Below are 17,340 nucleotides of genomic sequence, written 5' to 3'. Positions count from 1 at the left end.
AGCGGATCAGACGCGGAATGTGGAGTGTCGGTGGAGGTGGGGCGAGTGATGTTGTTGGCATCCATTCTACACTTGGGAAATGGCAAAGAGTTTTCTGAAATGATGCTCGCTTGCACGTTTTATATTCAGATTGCCCCAAGAGTATCGATAGTTGGCAGAGTACCGAAATAATCAAAGCCAGAAGGCATCGCAAAGGCAAGTAAGTTGCACATAGCATCGAATAGATCTCTTATAAATGGTTTCTAACAAAAATATCGAATATATTTTCTTATCTAATCGATAAAGTATCGGAATGGCATCGATAAAAAAACAAGTGATTAAAACTAAAATTCGTAAAAGGCATTGAAGGCACGCTTCACTTTGGCATCACAGTTCAATAATATAATTGCCAAAAGATTATCGAAAGCATCGATATTAAGACTACGTTATATAGTCATCTTCAAAACATCTTCTAAGGTTTAGTAAGTAGAATAGGGAATCGCAGATATATTCATCTAACTCATCTAACTTTAATAAAAAAAAAAGTTCTGTAAAATATATCGAAAAAGCATCGACTGCAAAACCCAAAAGTTTTGTAAAATAGATCAAAAAAGCATCGACTAAAAAAATCCGAAGGCATCAAATTTCTCCCCTAGGAATCAAAGTTCAATAAAGTAAACTATAGGAAATCGAAGAGTATCAAATTTCTATACGATAACAGTTTAAGTAAATAGGTATTCCAAAAGTACCGAATGCAAAATGTATTAAAAATATTACCAAATATGGATTTTGGTATCTTCAACCGAATTCGACAGTATAAAATACCACTAAGACATACGTTTTAAAAGGTATCCTGATGTAATAGATAACGGAAAATGTATTATCTATGTAAATAAATACCGGGAACGCTTGACATGGGCATTATAATTCCAATATGGTGGACGTTAAAGTTAATTTAATGGATGCTATTATTGGCAAACAATTTCTTACGCCAGACCTAATAATAGAAGCATGATCCGTGTAAAATCTTAAATAATATAAGTCATGAAGTGCTAGTAGCTCATAGAGTTTAAAATGAACCTTCTTTCTTGGATGGTGTTGTTAATTGTGGCCCTGCTGGGCATATATACTGTCAGCGGATCTGTTGGACATCGTACTGCTGCAGGTAATTAGCCCATAATTGGATAATTTTTAGCTTCATTTTATTAACAATTCGAACTTAGTTGCGAATGTGCAAAAGGAACCCAAGTGTTGTAAATGGAAATGTCCAATGTCAACATGTCTTCATTCCAAAGGCAAAGGAAATCAGAAGAGTAATCACAAGAAAGATAATCCAAAGAAGAAAGGGCGCAGGACGATAAGTGTTAAGAACGACAAGCACAAGAATGGACATCAAAAGAAAGGAATAGGAAGACGAACGCATAATCTCAAGAAGGGAATTAAATAAATTGTACAAAACATATGTATAAATATTTTCTGAAAACCAGTACATTCTTTATTGAATTGATTTTTGGATGATATTTAGACTTTTGGAACTAAATAGTAAGTATACGTAATATTCAAGAGAGAAAAGCTAACAGAGAAAAGTCAAAAGAAGTATCGTTTAAAAAGCCACGAAATTCTATAATTTGGCAAATAAAAGGAATGTTACATTGGGTTCGCCTATTAAAGAATTAGTCTTATGTAACATACATAACATATTTATTGATGCTAAACGAGAAGTGCAATGCAGTAAATGCGTTGGATTTGCTTTTATTATAGACAGTACTCAAAAAGTAAAAAGGTGTGCGAGTTATACAAACTATATGTCTTATGCTAGCCATTGTGGCAGTATCGAGTAATGCTCTAGGTTGGCCGACAGTAGATATAGATGATGAAAACTACTTAGTACTTGGCAGTGGAATCTTATTGACAATAATGGCACATCAAGAGTAGTGGAGTAATCCAAAAATATAATAACCAAAATTTCAAAAGTCTAAGGAAATCACAAGAATTATGTTAAATCCCATAAAAATCTGCAAACGATTACTTTCTTCAAAGAAATTTAGCAAGAAATCTACTTGCTTATATGTTTATCATACAAATAAATGGAAGAGGTAATGTTTGAGAAATAAAACATGTAAAAACATTTAAAAATATGAAAATTCGATTCGAAAAGTCACGGTATATGGTTTGAGTAACCATGAAATTAGGGAAATTCAATTCCACATCATCATCAATCGTCATCATAAGAACTAGAAATGCCATACTCGATAACACACTTCTTCACTTAAAATCAAGTACAGTGCAGTAAACGAGTAAAAATGAATTGGCTTTCATTGTTTGTATTTGTTGTGCTGGCCAATGTGGCTATATCGCTGCATATACCCAAAGGTCAGTGATACTAGTTATCTTTATTTCTTTCCTAATTGAAATTCGATCTATTTTAGCCGGCAAATTCGATAAACCTATTTGTTGTAGATATAATTGCAGTCCTGAGTTGTGCAATAAGGATGACTAGAAATACCATAAAGAGTTCTGAACAAGAAATTTGTAAAAGAATTGCACTCTCATTACGTTTTTTTTTTTTTTTTTTTTTTTTTTTTTTTTTTTTTTTTTTTTTTTTGAGTGCATGGCCAACTAGCAGGGTGGTTGGGGCCAAGTGGTTAGTTGGCACATTAAAATATGTCGTTGCAGGTTGTGAAGTGACACGAGACAAGTGTCGCCGCCGTTGCCAGCGTCATCGTCATCGCCATAGCCGTCTGCTGAGATCTCGACAGCATCAATGCGTTAGACAATGCCAAAAACACAATTGGGGCGTGTTGCTGCTGCTATTGTTGTTGTCGTTATCGTTGTTGTTGTAGTTGTTACTGCAGCGCGTTGGCGGCGTGTCCACGAAATGCTGTCGCGCTAAAAAGGTAGTCTAAAGCTTTATGCGCGACTCCATAATAAATTCAATTGCCTTCCCTTTTTCCTTTTCCTTTTTTTTTCTGTTGCATGTTCAAGCAAATTTTGATTGAATTGCAAGCAAGACAAGCCGTCTGGGCAAAGAAGAAGAAGTCTACTTGATGGATTGTTTTAAATAAAACTGATGTGGAGTCTCGATTTCAAGCAAAGAGCTGCTTAAAGAAGAAAGTGAAATACTCATTTAACTTAAGGGGAAACTGACATGTTTTTATTGCATTTAAATAACATTTGAGTAGTTATTTAAGCATCGCAAGTATCTTATGAATATTTAAATTGCAGTATCGATATTAAAAGTATAATAAAACAGTATCGATATAAAACGTTTAGTAAATCTATATGATATGATGAGAAATTATAGTACATTTCAAAAGTTCTGATTGACATGCATAATGTATCGAGTAAGTGATATAGTATAAATACTGGTATCGAACATTAGCAGATATATTACTTGTATCGATAGTGTTTGTGCTTTTTTCCATCGATTTGTGCCTATATTAATTTTATAGTGTCATTTAAAAGTTATGAATTGGATATTAAATCAACTATCGTAACTATTTCATTACGATTATAATTTTTTCAAATATTATCGATTAAATATGAAAATAATATTGGCGAAGTATACTTTCAATTGGTATTGAACATATAGAGGCTTTTGAATTAATATCAATAGTGATCATACTAATCCCAGATACCAATATCGATATATAGGCTTCGATTCAGTATTGAAAAGGGAATGAGTGGTTTGTTAACCATACAAATGTATCTTACTTGAAAATAAATTTAAATGCTAACGATTGAATACTAAATGGTATAAACTAAATAATATTTAGAATACTAGTTAATTAGTATCAATAGTGTTTATATTGTTTTCAAACATCAGTATCGATATTAAATAGTAAGTAAAACAGTAAGACATCGTATGTGTGTGAAAAAAATTATTATAACAGTACTATTATACATATAGTATTCATTTTTGTATTGTATTGTATTATTATCAATCAAATCCTCGAAGTAATTTAAACTTTTAGAGTATTAGCCACCTAGAGCTTTGGTAATAGGAAACACATAGGAAAATGATTGACAAGTCTCCGAATTGAAAGCAAATGTGATTGATTACCGTTATTTATTTGTTAGTTCAACTATTCTCCACTTAAGTTTAAGGTAATGCTTTAATTTTATCGATCGGGCAACTACTGTTCGCTCTGGCTCTGCCATATTATGGCCATGGCCTTTTGTTTATATATTTTCATTTGCTTTGCAGCAGCCAAATGATTTTGGCCTTGTGATAGGCGACCACCCAGGGGGTGGCTGGCTTTAGCCAGGAAGGAAAATGCCGCAGCGCACGTGACCGTAGGCACCAGCAGTAGCAGCAGCAAAGCGGAAATGTTTATCTCCCTGTCTCTGCCAGACAGTGAGTGTGCCTGTGTGTTTGTGTGTTGTGTCTCCTAACAAGGCTAAAAACAAATCCAAGCAGACGACAACGTGGCCGATAAGACAAGCAATTCCAGCCAGCCAGCCAGTCAGCGTCAAAATGCCGACAAACTAAGTCAATAAAAAAGTCATAGTGTGCGGCAATGCCAAAAATCCTTTAATATGCTGTTAACGATAAGCCGCCGGGATTGGAAAATGGCGCAAAAACGAGCTTAACAAGCTACATGACTGCAAGGCGTGTCCTTAATCGAGTTTATATTACACTATGAAAAGGATGGAGGGCGAGAGCGGAATTTAGCATAAATATTAGAACATTTTCAGATACTTTATGAATGAATATTGAATCGAATAAAACTTTGAGTGGGAATGGGGTGAATGAGTGGAACGAATACAAGTAATTACATAAATCGGCAACAAAGTTATAATTTAATTTACTAAATAATTTAGCCGATTTGTGCTTTATAAAGACTGGCAACTCACTATCAATAATTGCAGCTTTCAAAATTGTATAATCAAAGGTTATCATTGGTGGAACAATAAAACCAATATTATAACGTAATAGATCTCTGCAGGACGGTAGTCTCAGATGTTTCAACCAATACTATATACGACCATTTTAACGGCTCGGCAACCAAAATAACCAAAGAATGCATTTTTCGGACTTGTATTTCTTTCCAACCTCCAAACTCCGGGAGGAGCAAACAGAAATCTTCTGACTATTGCTCTCCTTTTATTTCCAAATTGTCAATTCTATGCAATAATACTTACTACATAAAATTTTAGAACCGTAAATACGTGTTAATAAATGGGATCATAGGTAACGATCATTTAGAAGAATAATTAATTTAGTTTTTACTTAATATCATTTTTTTGTATCAATACTTTCAAGTTTTAAGAGGACTTTCGATACCTCCAAAGCCAACGGCCTCAGCTAAAGGATTTCAACAAATTATAATTATTATTACCATTTTTATGCTTCAATAAACTGAACATTTAAAACAAATGTAGCATCAGGAGAAAGACGGTTCTAAGCACCCTTTTTCTTCTTCGAAAACTTTGTAAAAATTGGCTGGTCGCCAAAATTGTGACCCATGTCAAAAAAAAAAAAAAATATATAATAAAATAAAAAATGCAGAGGCAATTTTTGACAGTCATGAAAAAACCGACCAAGATATATGCACCACCACAAACAACAACAGCATTTACAGAAATTAATACGCCATAGTACCTATTAGCATGAAAGAGAAATTATAGACTTTCTCCCCCACACTGCTTCTGCTCGATGCCTGTAAGGGTATTTCTTGGTCCATGTCAATGACTCTTAAAAGGTATTGAACAGCATTTACTATTAAGTTATTGCAAAAATGTCGAAAATAAAAAGGTATGCATTATTTGCGAACGAAATCAAACGAGCAACGGGTGCGACTAATTGGTGTTAACTCGAAGCTGTCGCTGTTAAAATTAATGAAAAATGTAAAATGAAGAAGAAAAACAGAAAAAAAACCATCAGCAAATATTTATGTAGGTATGCGAAGAAAAAATGCACACAAGCTTTTGGTCCAGCTTCCACGTCCCAGGTAGGTAGCTGCCTGCTGGCTCGCCAGACAAAATGTTTGAACTTTATGTCCGTCTGTCTGTGTATGTGTGTGTGTGTGTGTGTGTGGATTTTTTGGTACAAGTTCAATGAACTTGGCTCGCTGGACCAAAATCAATAGAAGCCAGCCTGCACAGTTTTTAAATAAACACACATACACACAAACCTTATTTTCACCAATTTACATACACTCGAACAAATTCCTATCAAATGCATATTCCAGTTGAAACTTAGAAACTAATAAACAAATAAATAAAACACGTTTAACTTTTGCACAGCTCTATTGAGTTTGAAAAATGAACTTTTTGTTTTTGAATTTTATAAAAATAATCATCGACTGTGCCTTTTGCTGCTCCAGTTAGGCTTGTACTGTAGATTCTACGACAGTATGCTACATATGTATGTTTACAAATATGATCCGAAAGTCGAATGGGTGTTTCGTTAGGGACAAATCTGTTTACTTTTAAGTTGGCAGCACTGTCACTTTTTTTCTTCGTTTTTTTACAATAATTTAATAATTTATTAAATAATTTAATAAATTTATTAAAAAAAAAAAAAAATTCTATTATATTTCGTGTAAGAAATAGAATTTCTGTAACTGAAACATTGAGTTCCCAGTTTAAATAAAATACATAACATTTTTAAAGGATGGACAAATCAATAATTAGTGCTCCCAAAACGTGAATTCACAAATAGAGCCATAGCTGATGATGTTAATATTTCTTATGGATCAGTCCAGTCAGAGTACTTTTGTGCCTAATAAAAGTAAAAAATCTCATTTGGTTTCAAAAATATTACCCTCATTCTTCGTGTCCATTTTACCAAAAAAATAAAACGCCGTTTGATTTCTGGCTATTAAATGAAAAGTGCACCTTGGAGACATAGTTTTAAATAGAATGTAGTGCTTGTATGGCTCCAGTAAAGGATTTTTTGGACTGCTTTGAGTGAAAAAACCTTTTGCATATGTGCATTGCTTATGGAAGGATTTAAAATAGAATTACATTAAGAAATATGGATTTTAAAAGTTTTAATAAATATTTGTACGCTGTATTTGCAAAACTCAAATAAATGCAAAATGAATTATATTTTTAAGAATAAATACATTTCGCAAATTATTATTATTAATGCTTCAACTTTTGTATAACATTTTGCATCTCAGTGCATCAAAAAATATATGTATGTAGGTTTCAAATGGGCATCAAAGTGCTTAAACATATCAACATAATCGCTGGCAGCAATTTTGAAGAGCAGTATTTGAAACGCATGCAAATGGCACAAGTTTCTGAAAAGCGGAATGTTGCAAGGAAGGCAGATGTGTGTGTGTGTGTGAGGAGGATTGTGTGTAAATGTTTCGACAGGCCCTTATGAATGAATGAATCAAAGGCAACCTCTTCAACACTCAACTGCAGTGGAGTCGAGTCGAGTTGCTGCCGAACAGACTCTAAGACTCTGACTCCGTTTCTTTTCTATTTCCCAACATAATGCGTGCTTTGAATTTAATGAACAATTTACTTTTTTCTCGTGCTATATTTAATATTTTTATGAGCAGTCAGTCAGACAGACAGGCAGACACAGCAGATAAAATGGCAAAAAATGAAAATGAAATTTTAAGCATTCACCGACTGTCTGGCATTTGTATACAGAAATCTACACAGCATTTATGAGCACATATCGTGTCGTGTTATACGACTGCAAAGCCAAAGCTTAACCCCTTGTTTGTCGCGGAGTTTCATTTCTTGATTTAGCAGAAAAATGGGATTTAAATTTGTGACTACTTAATGACTTAATTTGCTAGACTTTTATAAATATTGATTCCGAAAATACTTATTAGGGAACTATTTTTGACTTTTATTTTGCCAAGTTGGCTCTACAAGCTATTATACTCAGACCATTCAGACAATGACAGAACGTCTAAGCTAGTGGATGGATCAAATCAACTATTTTATTTAACTCTATATTCGATTACAACTAACATAGGAGTAGGAAAAATTCATAACGATTCTGAGGAAAGACTACAACCATAGAATATGGATTTTTTTTAAACATCTTTGGGTTAAAAAGGCATGCAATGCTTTGAAAAAAAAAGAAGTAAAGACAATTGCCTGACCACACGATATATGCGGCAATATGGACAAATTTATTTTTAACACCAGACACTCGCACCACACACGCCACATGCGACAGCAACAACATAAGCAGCAGCAGCAACAACAACTGCAACAACTTGAGGAAGTAGGCGTTGGACTTGCAGTGCGCGGCTTGCCGTCGATTTCGAGCGTTCGATAAGCGGTCTCAAAACCCCGTCTTGTTGTTGTTACTGTTGTTGTTGCTGCTGCTACTGCTATTGCAATGCCCATAATTGAGTTGTTGCACTGTAATTGCAACAGCTTTGAACAACAATAACAACAATTGCGTTACAAATTTTTGCCAAGTACGAGTATTATTTGGTTTTATTTTTTCCTGCCCAGATATTTTAATCGATAAGCAGACGCGTGTTCTGAGTCTGGACATTTTATCGGGCATATAGATTTTATTAATTAGTGCACAATGCTGTCGACACATGCACACACACACACACACACACACACACATGCTAACACATGGACAGCATGAAGCTTTGCTTACATATTAAGTATACGCCTCGGATAGTCAATAATTCAACATGCTGCAGCCGAGCATTGACCAGCAACTAAGACAATTGTGCAAAAGTCACTATTGTTGTTGTTGCTGTTGTGGGCAGACATGCCTGCTTGCCACCTCGCCTGCTGTTGGCAATTCATCAGCCAAAGCAATCTAAGCACTTATGCAAAGATGCAAACAAACACAAAAAAAGAGGGAATGCTGATGACGATGCAGAGAGAAGAAAAACAAATGCGTTTAGAAAAACGCGCGCCAAAAAAATGAAATGAAATATAACCAAAGTTGTCTGTCTGTCTGTCTATCTGGCAGTCAGTCAAGCAGTTGGAGGAGACCGTAAGTCGTTTATTTAGCGTAAATGGTAGGTGTTGACCCCCTGGGGCGCCGTTTTTGCTTGCACAGTTGCACAATTTTTGCAGCCAACACAAACACACACACACATATATATATGTGTGTATGGCTGTGTGTATATAGATATATAGAATGTGAATGTGGCTGGTATTGATGATTATGTTGATGGCGACGTTTGTGCGAAAGATAATGATTGAATGCCTTTAATAGAAATGCCTGCTGTACATATTGCCCGCCACCAATTGGCACTTAAGACCAATTTTAAGCCCACGAGCCAGCCAGCAAGACACTCAGGCAGGCGGGCAGGCAGCCAGTCAGTCAGTCAGTCGAGCATGGAAATTTGTCTGCATTGTAAAGTCAAACAAACCATTTAAAGTGCAACAGCGACGCAATGTTGCACGTTGCAGCAGCAACAACAGCTGCCGCTAAGCTGCCAGTGGCAATTGATGCACAGTGGAACTTTTTTTCTAGCTTAAAGCGATTGGATTGAAGTCAAAAGTATAGAATATAATATAATTCAATTAAATCAAATATTAATTCAATAACACTTTCCTCATCAAAATTTTCATATGAAATGAAACAAATCCTAAAATATAACTTATGGACAACATTTTGATATTCTTCTATTTCATTTTAAATATATTTATTCAATCTTTTTAGTAATGACCAATATTTAATATTTTGTTGTGTTAAGCATTTTCTCGGTTGCTCATAGCATGTACATTTCATTTTCAAACATTAAATATTGCGCTCGAAATCTATTTTTTAAATTCTTCAAATTATCTTTAATTAATATATGTTTTTCAATTTTTTCCTGGAAGACTATTTTCAGAAAAACTCATACATTTTTTTGTGGCATTTATTCCACTGTATAGGCTCATATGCTATCTCTTTTTAACGCACTATCGTGTTGCTATTGCTTCTTTTTTTTTTGTTAACTTAGCCACTAACTGTGTCGCAAAGTCAATGAACGAACGGAGCAGCGTCATCGTCGTCAATGTGGCGGCAGCGGCGGCGGCTTGTGAAAATTGCATTAGTTGGTCGGCGTTGGCGTTGAAACTTTTAAGTATTTAATACACATATGAATGCATATTATTTGGCATTAAATTTGTGGCGAGCGGCATTTACAGATTACAAATAGTTTCGGTTTTTTATGGACAGATGCATGATGATGTGACTGGCATATTTAATAGAAATTATGAGTGTTGCCTACTTTTAGGCTGCCCTTGAAAATGGCGCACCCACACAGCCAGAGAGCGAAAGAGGGAGAGAGCGAGAGAGAGTAAGTGAACGAACGAGCGCATAGAACGTTAAAGCTTTCTACTAATTGCGTCGCATTAAATGCTAAAAACAGCAAAATGCTATAAAAATAAAGAAATATACGATAGAGTGGGGGCGCAGCAAAAACAGGAACAGCAACAACAAAAAGCTGCTGCATGCCTACATACAAACAAACATATGTATGTATGTACATATAAATACTATATTTGTGTTTATTTATTTATTTTTTGCTGTGCCGTTGTTTTGTTAGCGTGCTTCGCTAATTATTGTCATAGGTTAGTGTAGGCAGGTTGAACGACGAGCACGCAGAGCTGCCGCAACGTAGACGACGTCAACAACGACAACGACAACGAAAGTAATAAAAATGAAAGACGCAAAATTAGCTACAAAATTGAAAGCAAAAGTATCTCATGTGAAGAGACAGGGCAAAAGTGCCGGCCGCCCCCTTCTCCACCATCCATCTCTTTTAACTCTTCTTCTTGGCTCCATTTTTATGGCACTGTTGGCAACAACTACGTACATACATATAAGTTTTGTACGCACGACTCTTGTCTGTCAGCCAGAATGTGTGGCATAACAACAAAAAGAACAGCACAACAACAACAACAACAACACAAGGAACAAGCGCAATAATTGTTGAACATTTTTTCTTTGGCTGCTGTTTTAAAACAATAACAACACCAACCATTGCGCAACAACAAATTTTGTAGCCTGACATTTTTGAATTGTTTTTCTTCGCAGCTGCCTATACAAAAATTTAAGTGTTTGCCATATGCTGTTGCTTGCATTTTTTAATTTTTTTTTAGTAGTATTTCTTTTGGCATTTTGTCAAGCAAACATGAAACATGTGCAAGCCATCTTAGTCGCTTCTTTATATATAAATTTATACATAAGTACATACATATGTGCATATGTATGTACATATATAAATGAAAATGCATTATGCTGTCATTAGAATGCATAATTGTGAGCGACACGCGCGTCCAGACGCCTGATTGACAGCCATGACAGTGAGATGAGCATATGATGAAGAGAGACTGTTTTAAAGTTTGTGTGTGTGTGTGAGTGAGAGAGGGCAGCAGGAAGGAGAGAAGCAGCAGCAATGTGGCAGATGTCAAAGCGACGCTGACAGCGCAGCAGCTAACTTAACCGTTAGAACTGTCATTTTTGTCCATTATAGCAAAGACAATGAAATAATGGCACTACAGGTTCAATAGTTGCCTAATCCACAATCATTTGAAATATTTTCGATTCTACTTGTATATTGGAAAGAAATTTTAAATGTTTAGATATGGTCGGACAGACAAACAATTTGCATACAGATATTTATAGAATTTCACAAATATGTCATGACTCTAACTTTTTAAAGCGTATGTGTAAAATGAAGCAACAATTAGTGTACAAATGATTTGCAAGTGTGACCAAGCTTAACAGTTTTGTTTTTAAAGTTTCAAACATAACTGCCTATGTTAAAGAGCAGCAGAGCAACGATGCAAGCAAATTTAAAGTAAGAATCTCTAATTTCGAAAAAAAAATTCTTATAGTACAACCAAGAAAATCAAATTTTTAAACCTTAATAAAACTGCTTTTAATATTCCTACAAATGTCCTACTTCAGAATCTTATTTGACTGGCAATGAAAGCTTTCTCGCCATTCTTTGTCTGATATGCACCTTTTCGTCTACTGTTATTCAATTTTCAACATTTTCTATTTCATATTGTATTATTTTCAGATACAAGCATGTACATATTTAGAGAGCAAAAAATGCCTGTAGATTAGCAAACTATGTAATAGAAATGCAAAAAGCAATGCAAAAATGTTGTCGCCGTCGTCGTCTATTCGTTGCCATTGTTTTCTACCACTCATGCTAGCTCAAGCCAAATGGTAGATTAAGTATCTTTTACATGGCGACTGCGACGCTCACGTCGATAGACAATGGCAAACAAAACGACGACAATGCAACGAGACTCAGCTGCTATATTTCTAATTTGCATTCATCAGCACACAAACTAATTGCAAAATATTTCTACGTGCGTATGTGTGTGTGTGTGTGCGTGTGTGACTGCGTGTATGCATGCGAGTTGCACATTGCCGCTTTACATACTATTTCTATTTTGTGTTTCCACACTCTCTCACAACACACACACACACATACACACACGGTTACACGCTTGGAGCGTGGCGGCGCAGCACGCGGGTTAGCGACCGCAAAACTATCTGACATTAGATTGCGATGGCGGCCAAACGACAACAGCCGCTGCCTGCAGCGCAGTCAACGTCGGCAGCGTAAGAGACTCGTGCGTTGGCGATTGCAGCAAAGGCGCAAAAGACGAAGAGAGGGAGAGAGACGCCAGGCGGTGGCCGTTGTGTGCCGGCTTGCACGTAGAGCGCACCGCACACATGTGACTTGCGTGGAGAATGGATGGAGCGGAAAGGGAGGGGAGGGGACTGCGGATGCAATTGAAGGCGCGAGCGCTAAGCATTTTGAGTTGAGCGTTGAGCCTGGCATTATGACACATGGTGCCAAATTTATGAAACTCGCTTGACGAACAGACAGGCGGACAGGCGGAGAGAGAAACGGTCAGACCGATTGAACAATGAAGAAACGTGCAGTCAAATGCAATTTTCAAAGCAAAATTTAACAATGATATATATTCATGCGCAAGTAGTTTATTAAAAAGATAACTTAATTACGTCTGATTCGTTAAGTAAACATTATTAAACGATAAACTTATAATTGTGATTATTAAAATTCACTAGCTAACTATGTATAGAAATCGGAACTAGTTCATTAGAATTGCTCAACTCTGGGTGAAAACGGGCAAAAAAGCGAGTGGGCAGAAAGCAGGAAACGCTAACTGTAAGTTATGACGGCAACAACAATGAGCTCAAGTAATTGAAGAAGAAGGAGAAGAACCAACAGCAATTCCTAATGTCAACACTAATCGCTTCATAATAAAGTCCATTATAAATGCCAAAACGAAATGTTGCTGCAACATGTCGCTGGCTGGGAAAAAGTGTTTCGCAACAACAACAATTCTGCACATAAAACGAAAGACTACTACTACATATACGAGTATACTCATATGTATGTATATAAATATATTTATTTTTTCCAAGAATTTCCTAAGTGCAAAAGCATGTAGACCAAGTTGGCAACAATGTTGTGCAACATTTTATCTTGCTGTCGCATCTCGCCTAAGATTGCAATCACCAGCGATGGTTAGGAGAGGGGAGTGTTCGTGGGTTAGGGGCGAAGTGGAGAGGGGCTTGCATTTAACACGCTTGATTGACCGCCCGCTTTTATTGCCACAACAAATCAATTTGGCTTGCAGTACAAAAAATGTGTTGCTGCTGCATGTTGCAGTTGCCACTCCTACGAAACGCCAGCAGCAGCAGCAGCAGCAGCGGCAACAGCAACAACAACAACAACGATCAAACCTTATATGCCGGCCAAATTAAATGCTTAAAAATTTATTGTCTGTAAATACAACGAAATTGCAACATGATTTGCCCGGTTTTGTCTCGTCACAATTGTTGCTGTTGTTGCTGCAACTGCCGTCGATGGCAACGAACTGCGTTGGTGGCGCCGCCGCCGTTTTCGTGTCGGCCTCTGAATCTGAATTCGTACATATCTGCATCTGCAAATGGCGCGCAGCCGCGCAGGCGCACAAACGACCACGGACGGACAGACACGACGCGACGCGACGCTGCCTGTAAATTTGAAAATTGCACACCGGGCGTCGGCGTTTATTGCTTGTAAACTTTATTTTCGACAACGTCTAGGCGGCTCAGCCAACTGTGGCTGGGGGCAAGGAGGGAGGAGGCAGGCAGGCCAACAAACAAGCAACTTTTTGCATGTCGGCAATTTCTTAATTGATTTACAGGCCAGGAGACAAACGATATACATATAAGTATATAAGCATGTAAGTACGCTTGTAATATATTTTATTGGAAAAGGCGAGAAGTTAATTGCATAAAAACATACATACATCAAATAATAATTTATAGAGTAGAAAAAAAAACGATCTTAAAAGAGAAATGCAGTCGAAAAAGATTTATAAAATGATTTCAGTTAAAGTGACTATAAAAAAACGGCAATTGTTTAAATATGTTTAAAATGGGAGTTTCTTTTAACGATGTGTGATCGTTTCTCTATGCCAGCTTTATAAAATATTCTGGCTACATATGATTTCTATTAAACTTGATTTGCATATGGATAAGAAAATTCTAAGCGTCGAATTTGTTGGTGCTTGATGTTATGGTTGAATAGATTTTGAGGTTCATACAGACGGACGCACATTTAATTTCAATTCTTTTTAGTATCAATTACGAAAATCATAAAGTTAGAAAAATAGCTGCTAAATGTAAGAAATGAAATTTACAGTTATAATATAACATATGTTCTACAATTTATGATTTTTTGAAAGTTAACTTTTATTTTCGCTAAACAGGATTTATTTTCAATTATTCATTTTATTAATTTATTGTTTTAATAAAATACCCGAATAAACAAAATACCGAAACATTATTCAAAAGTCCCCCAAGAATTGATTTGCCTATAATTAACATTTTCTAATACGATTTGCTTTCAAATAAAAGACAAATTATAAAATGTAGTAATAAACTAAATTACTTTCCACTAGAAATTGTGTCATTTCCTGCAACGTTTTAACTTTTTACAGCAGCTCCCAACGAATATAGTAACATTTATAGATGAATGTAGTAACACATAGTTGCTAACAACTCATTCTCAGTAACCGTTACGCCCGATAAGCGCTGGCGGAAATGCCTTCAAAGCAAAGCCCCCGCTTCTCATATACAAATAAAAAAGATGATGAAGAAGAAGAAGGAAACTGTACACCCACCTAAACAAATTGATAGCCTATATGTAAAAATGCTAATATGATTAATGCGGCTATAAGCAGATTGGAGCCAATAGAGATCTTCTCATCGTCAATGTTTTCGCTTTGCTTGGCGCTAACGTCGGAGACGAGACGAGTTCCCAAGCCCCAAAGTTTGATGTTTGGGGATTTTAATCAGCAGCAATAGCTTTTGATCTCGAACCGCAGCAACAACAATACAAGTAAAGCAGAGCTCGTCACTAAAGGTCTGCGGTCAGCGAATTGATATGGATTCTCTTTGTTGTTGTTGTTGTTGTTGTAGCAACTGTGACTATTTTGGGCGTTCATTGGCAGCTGGCCGTTATTAATTAGCAGCTGTGCGTTTATTATGCAAATTCATGACAGACGAACGGACGAACAGACGGACGGACAGACGAACGAACTCATAACAATGCGACGTGTGGGTAACACTCTCGCACACACATCGACTTATAAAGTCAGAGACACTGCATATATTAATAATAAGGTCTCTGATTGCGGTCTCGTACTCACGATTTTACAGCAAAAACGCTTAACTTTTTCAAATGGGGAAGTGACGTGCACATACCTGTAATTAAAAGAACAAGAGATAAACATGTTAATAAGCAATTTTTATATAATTTGTCATTTTTTATGAATATTAAAAGTTGGCATTAAAATTACCAAGGAAATGCGTTCTGGAATTAATTTAATTAAGCGATGTCATCGACAATTGCGAATTATGCGAGATGAGTGAGATTTTTTGTTTTTGATATGGAACATTATTTTCACAAGTACTATATGTTTCTGATAATTAATCGAAATCAAAGCAGAGATACTATATTTTATTTGTACACAACTTACAGCTTATGACTAATTACTAAAGCGGCGCTACGACCTAAATGATCTGGAGATCGTAGAACTCTAGATACTCCTAAATTGTCACACGATTAAATAAAAAAAATATTTAACAAAAAAAAATATAAAAAACAAGAGAGCTTGCTAAGTCGAGCAGTAAAATAAACAAAGAAACAAAACCAGCGAATTATATATTAAATACGTATTTGGTTTAAGTAGCTTTGGAATTGACAGTATTGACAAAATTTTGTTGAGTGGGAAAATAAAATAAACTCGTGCTGCCTAACGATATGGAGAGTCTATATACAAAGTTTAGTCAAAGTGGGCTCAGCCGTTTCCAAAAACTAGGCGTTCATACAGACAGATGGGACAGACGGACAGGCATGTCAGAATACATGTTAAGAGTACATACTATACTTTTATTTAGAAACAAAAATCTATTCACTTGATATAGACAGCAAAATAAAAATATACAAAAAATAAAATAATTAACCTTAAAGCATGTTGTTCTTCAACTGTGTTTCCGAATTAAAAACGTTTTGCAATCATTTAAAACAAACCAAGTCTTATTTCTCTAAAGGTCTGTTCTCAGGATATTACGCATTACTCATTCAGTTGTATTGCTAGAAATATGGAACCCTTTTAAAATGATGCACATCATAAAATTATGAAACAGACAGTAGCGCTGGCTAGTTTGTTGCCTCGCTGACTGACTGACTATCTGACTGACTGGCTGGCCTATAAAAAGCCGCATGTGGTCGATGATTCTTTGGCTATCGCCAGTCATCGCAGTTGACCATGTGGCCGATGTTGGCCATATACGAGTGCATGTGTGTGTGTCTGTGTGCGTGTGCCTCACAGAGTTAAGCGGTAACATTTGTCAACTTGATTGCAACATAAATTTTCATATATTTGTTGTGCCAAAGATTTCTTCATTAGTTGCATTTGTTGTTGTTATTGTTGTTGTTGCATATACATTAGACATTGTCCAAAAATGATGCATGAGACTCGTTACGAGTGTCTCTCTCTCTTCTCCTTTAGAACGGAACGTTCAGATTATCTGCATAATTTAATGCTAAATTATAGACTTACTCTATGCTAATAGTACGCCGCATAGATGGCCAACTTGCTTTGTGTGTTTTGTTGGCCAAATTCAAAATTAATGACTGTATTCACAACTAGTCAAATGCGATGATCAGACCGGCCTTATAAGGTCTCGTGCGCTATTGATAATGAAGTTATATACTTATATTTTAGCCTGACATTTATTGAATTCACAGTTTGAATTGACTACGTATAGTTTTATGAGTTGGCCAAATAAAAATATGGCTCTAATGTTAAGGAGTTGCAGCTTGTTGGGAGAGTATAAATATCTGTCCAGAAAGTTATTTTATTAAAATT

At 35.9% G+C, this 17,340-nt stretch overlaps 1 protein-coding gene and 2 long non-coding RNA genes across 3 annotated transcripts in view; 2 read left to right on the top strand and 1 right to left on the bottom strand.

Moving 5' to 3' along the window:
- Positions 1-17,340, bottom strand: part of LOC115621505 (headcase protein) — a 173,109-nt gene that overhangs the window by 32,031 nt on the left and 123,738 nt on the right. The gene's annotated exons all lie outside the window — the stretch shown is intronic.
- Positions 1,063-1,468, top strand: LOC115621514. Its single transcript, XR_003995270.1, has 2 exons — positions 1,063-1,144; positions 1,203-1,468. It is a non-coding gene; the product is annotated as an uncharacterized LOC115621514 (long non-coding RNA).
- LOC115621516 lies at positions 2,254-2,520 on the top strand. The gene is made up of 2 exons (XR_003995272.1): positions 2,254-2,352; positions 2,409-2,520. It is a non-coding gene; the product is annotated as an uncharacterized LOC115621516 (long non-coding RNA).

The sequence above is a fragment of the Scaptodrosophila lebanonensis genome, unplaced genomic scaffold (assembly GCF_003285725.1).
Source record: "Scaptodrosophila lebanonensis strain 11010-0011.00,11010-0021.00 unplaced genomic scaffold, SlebRS2 tig00000024-arrow-pilon, whole genome shotgun sequence".
Classification (NCBI taxonomy): domain Eukaryota; kingdom Metazoa; phylum Arthropoda; class Insecta; order Diptera; family Drosophilidae; genus Scaptodrosophila; species Scaptodrosophila lebanonensis.
Note: the sequence above shows the minus strand (reverse complement) of the source record. Positions and strands in the feature narration are given on the sequence as shown.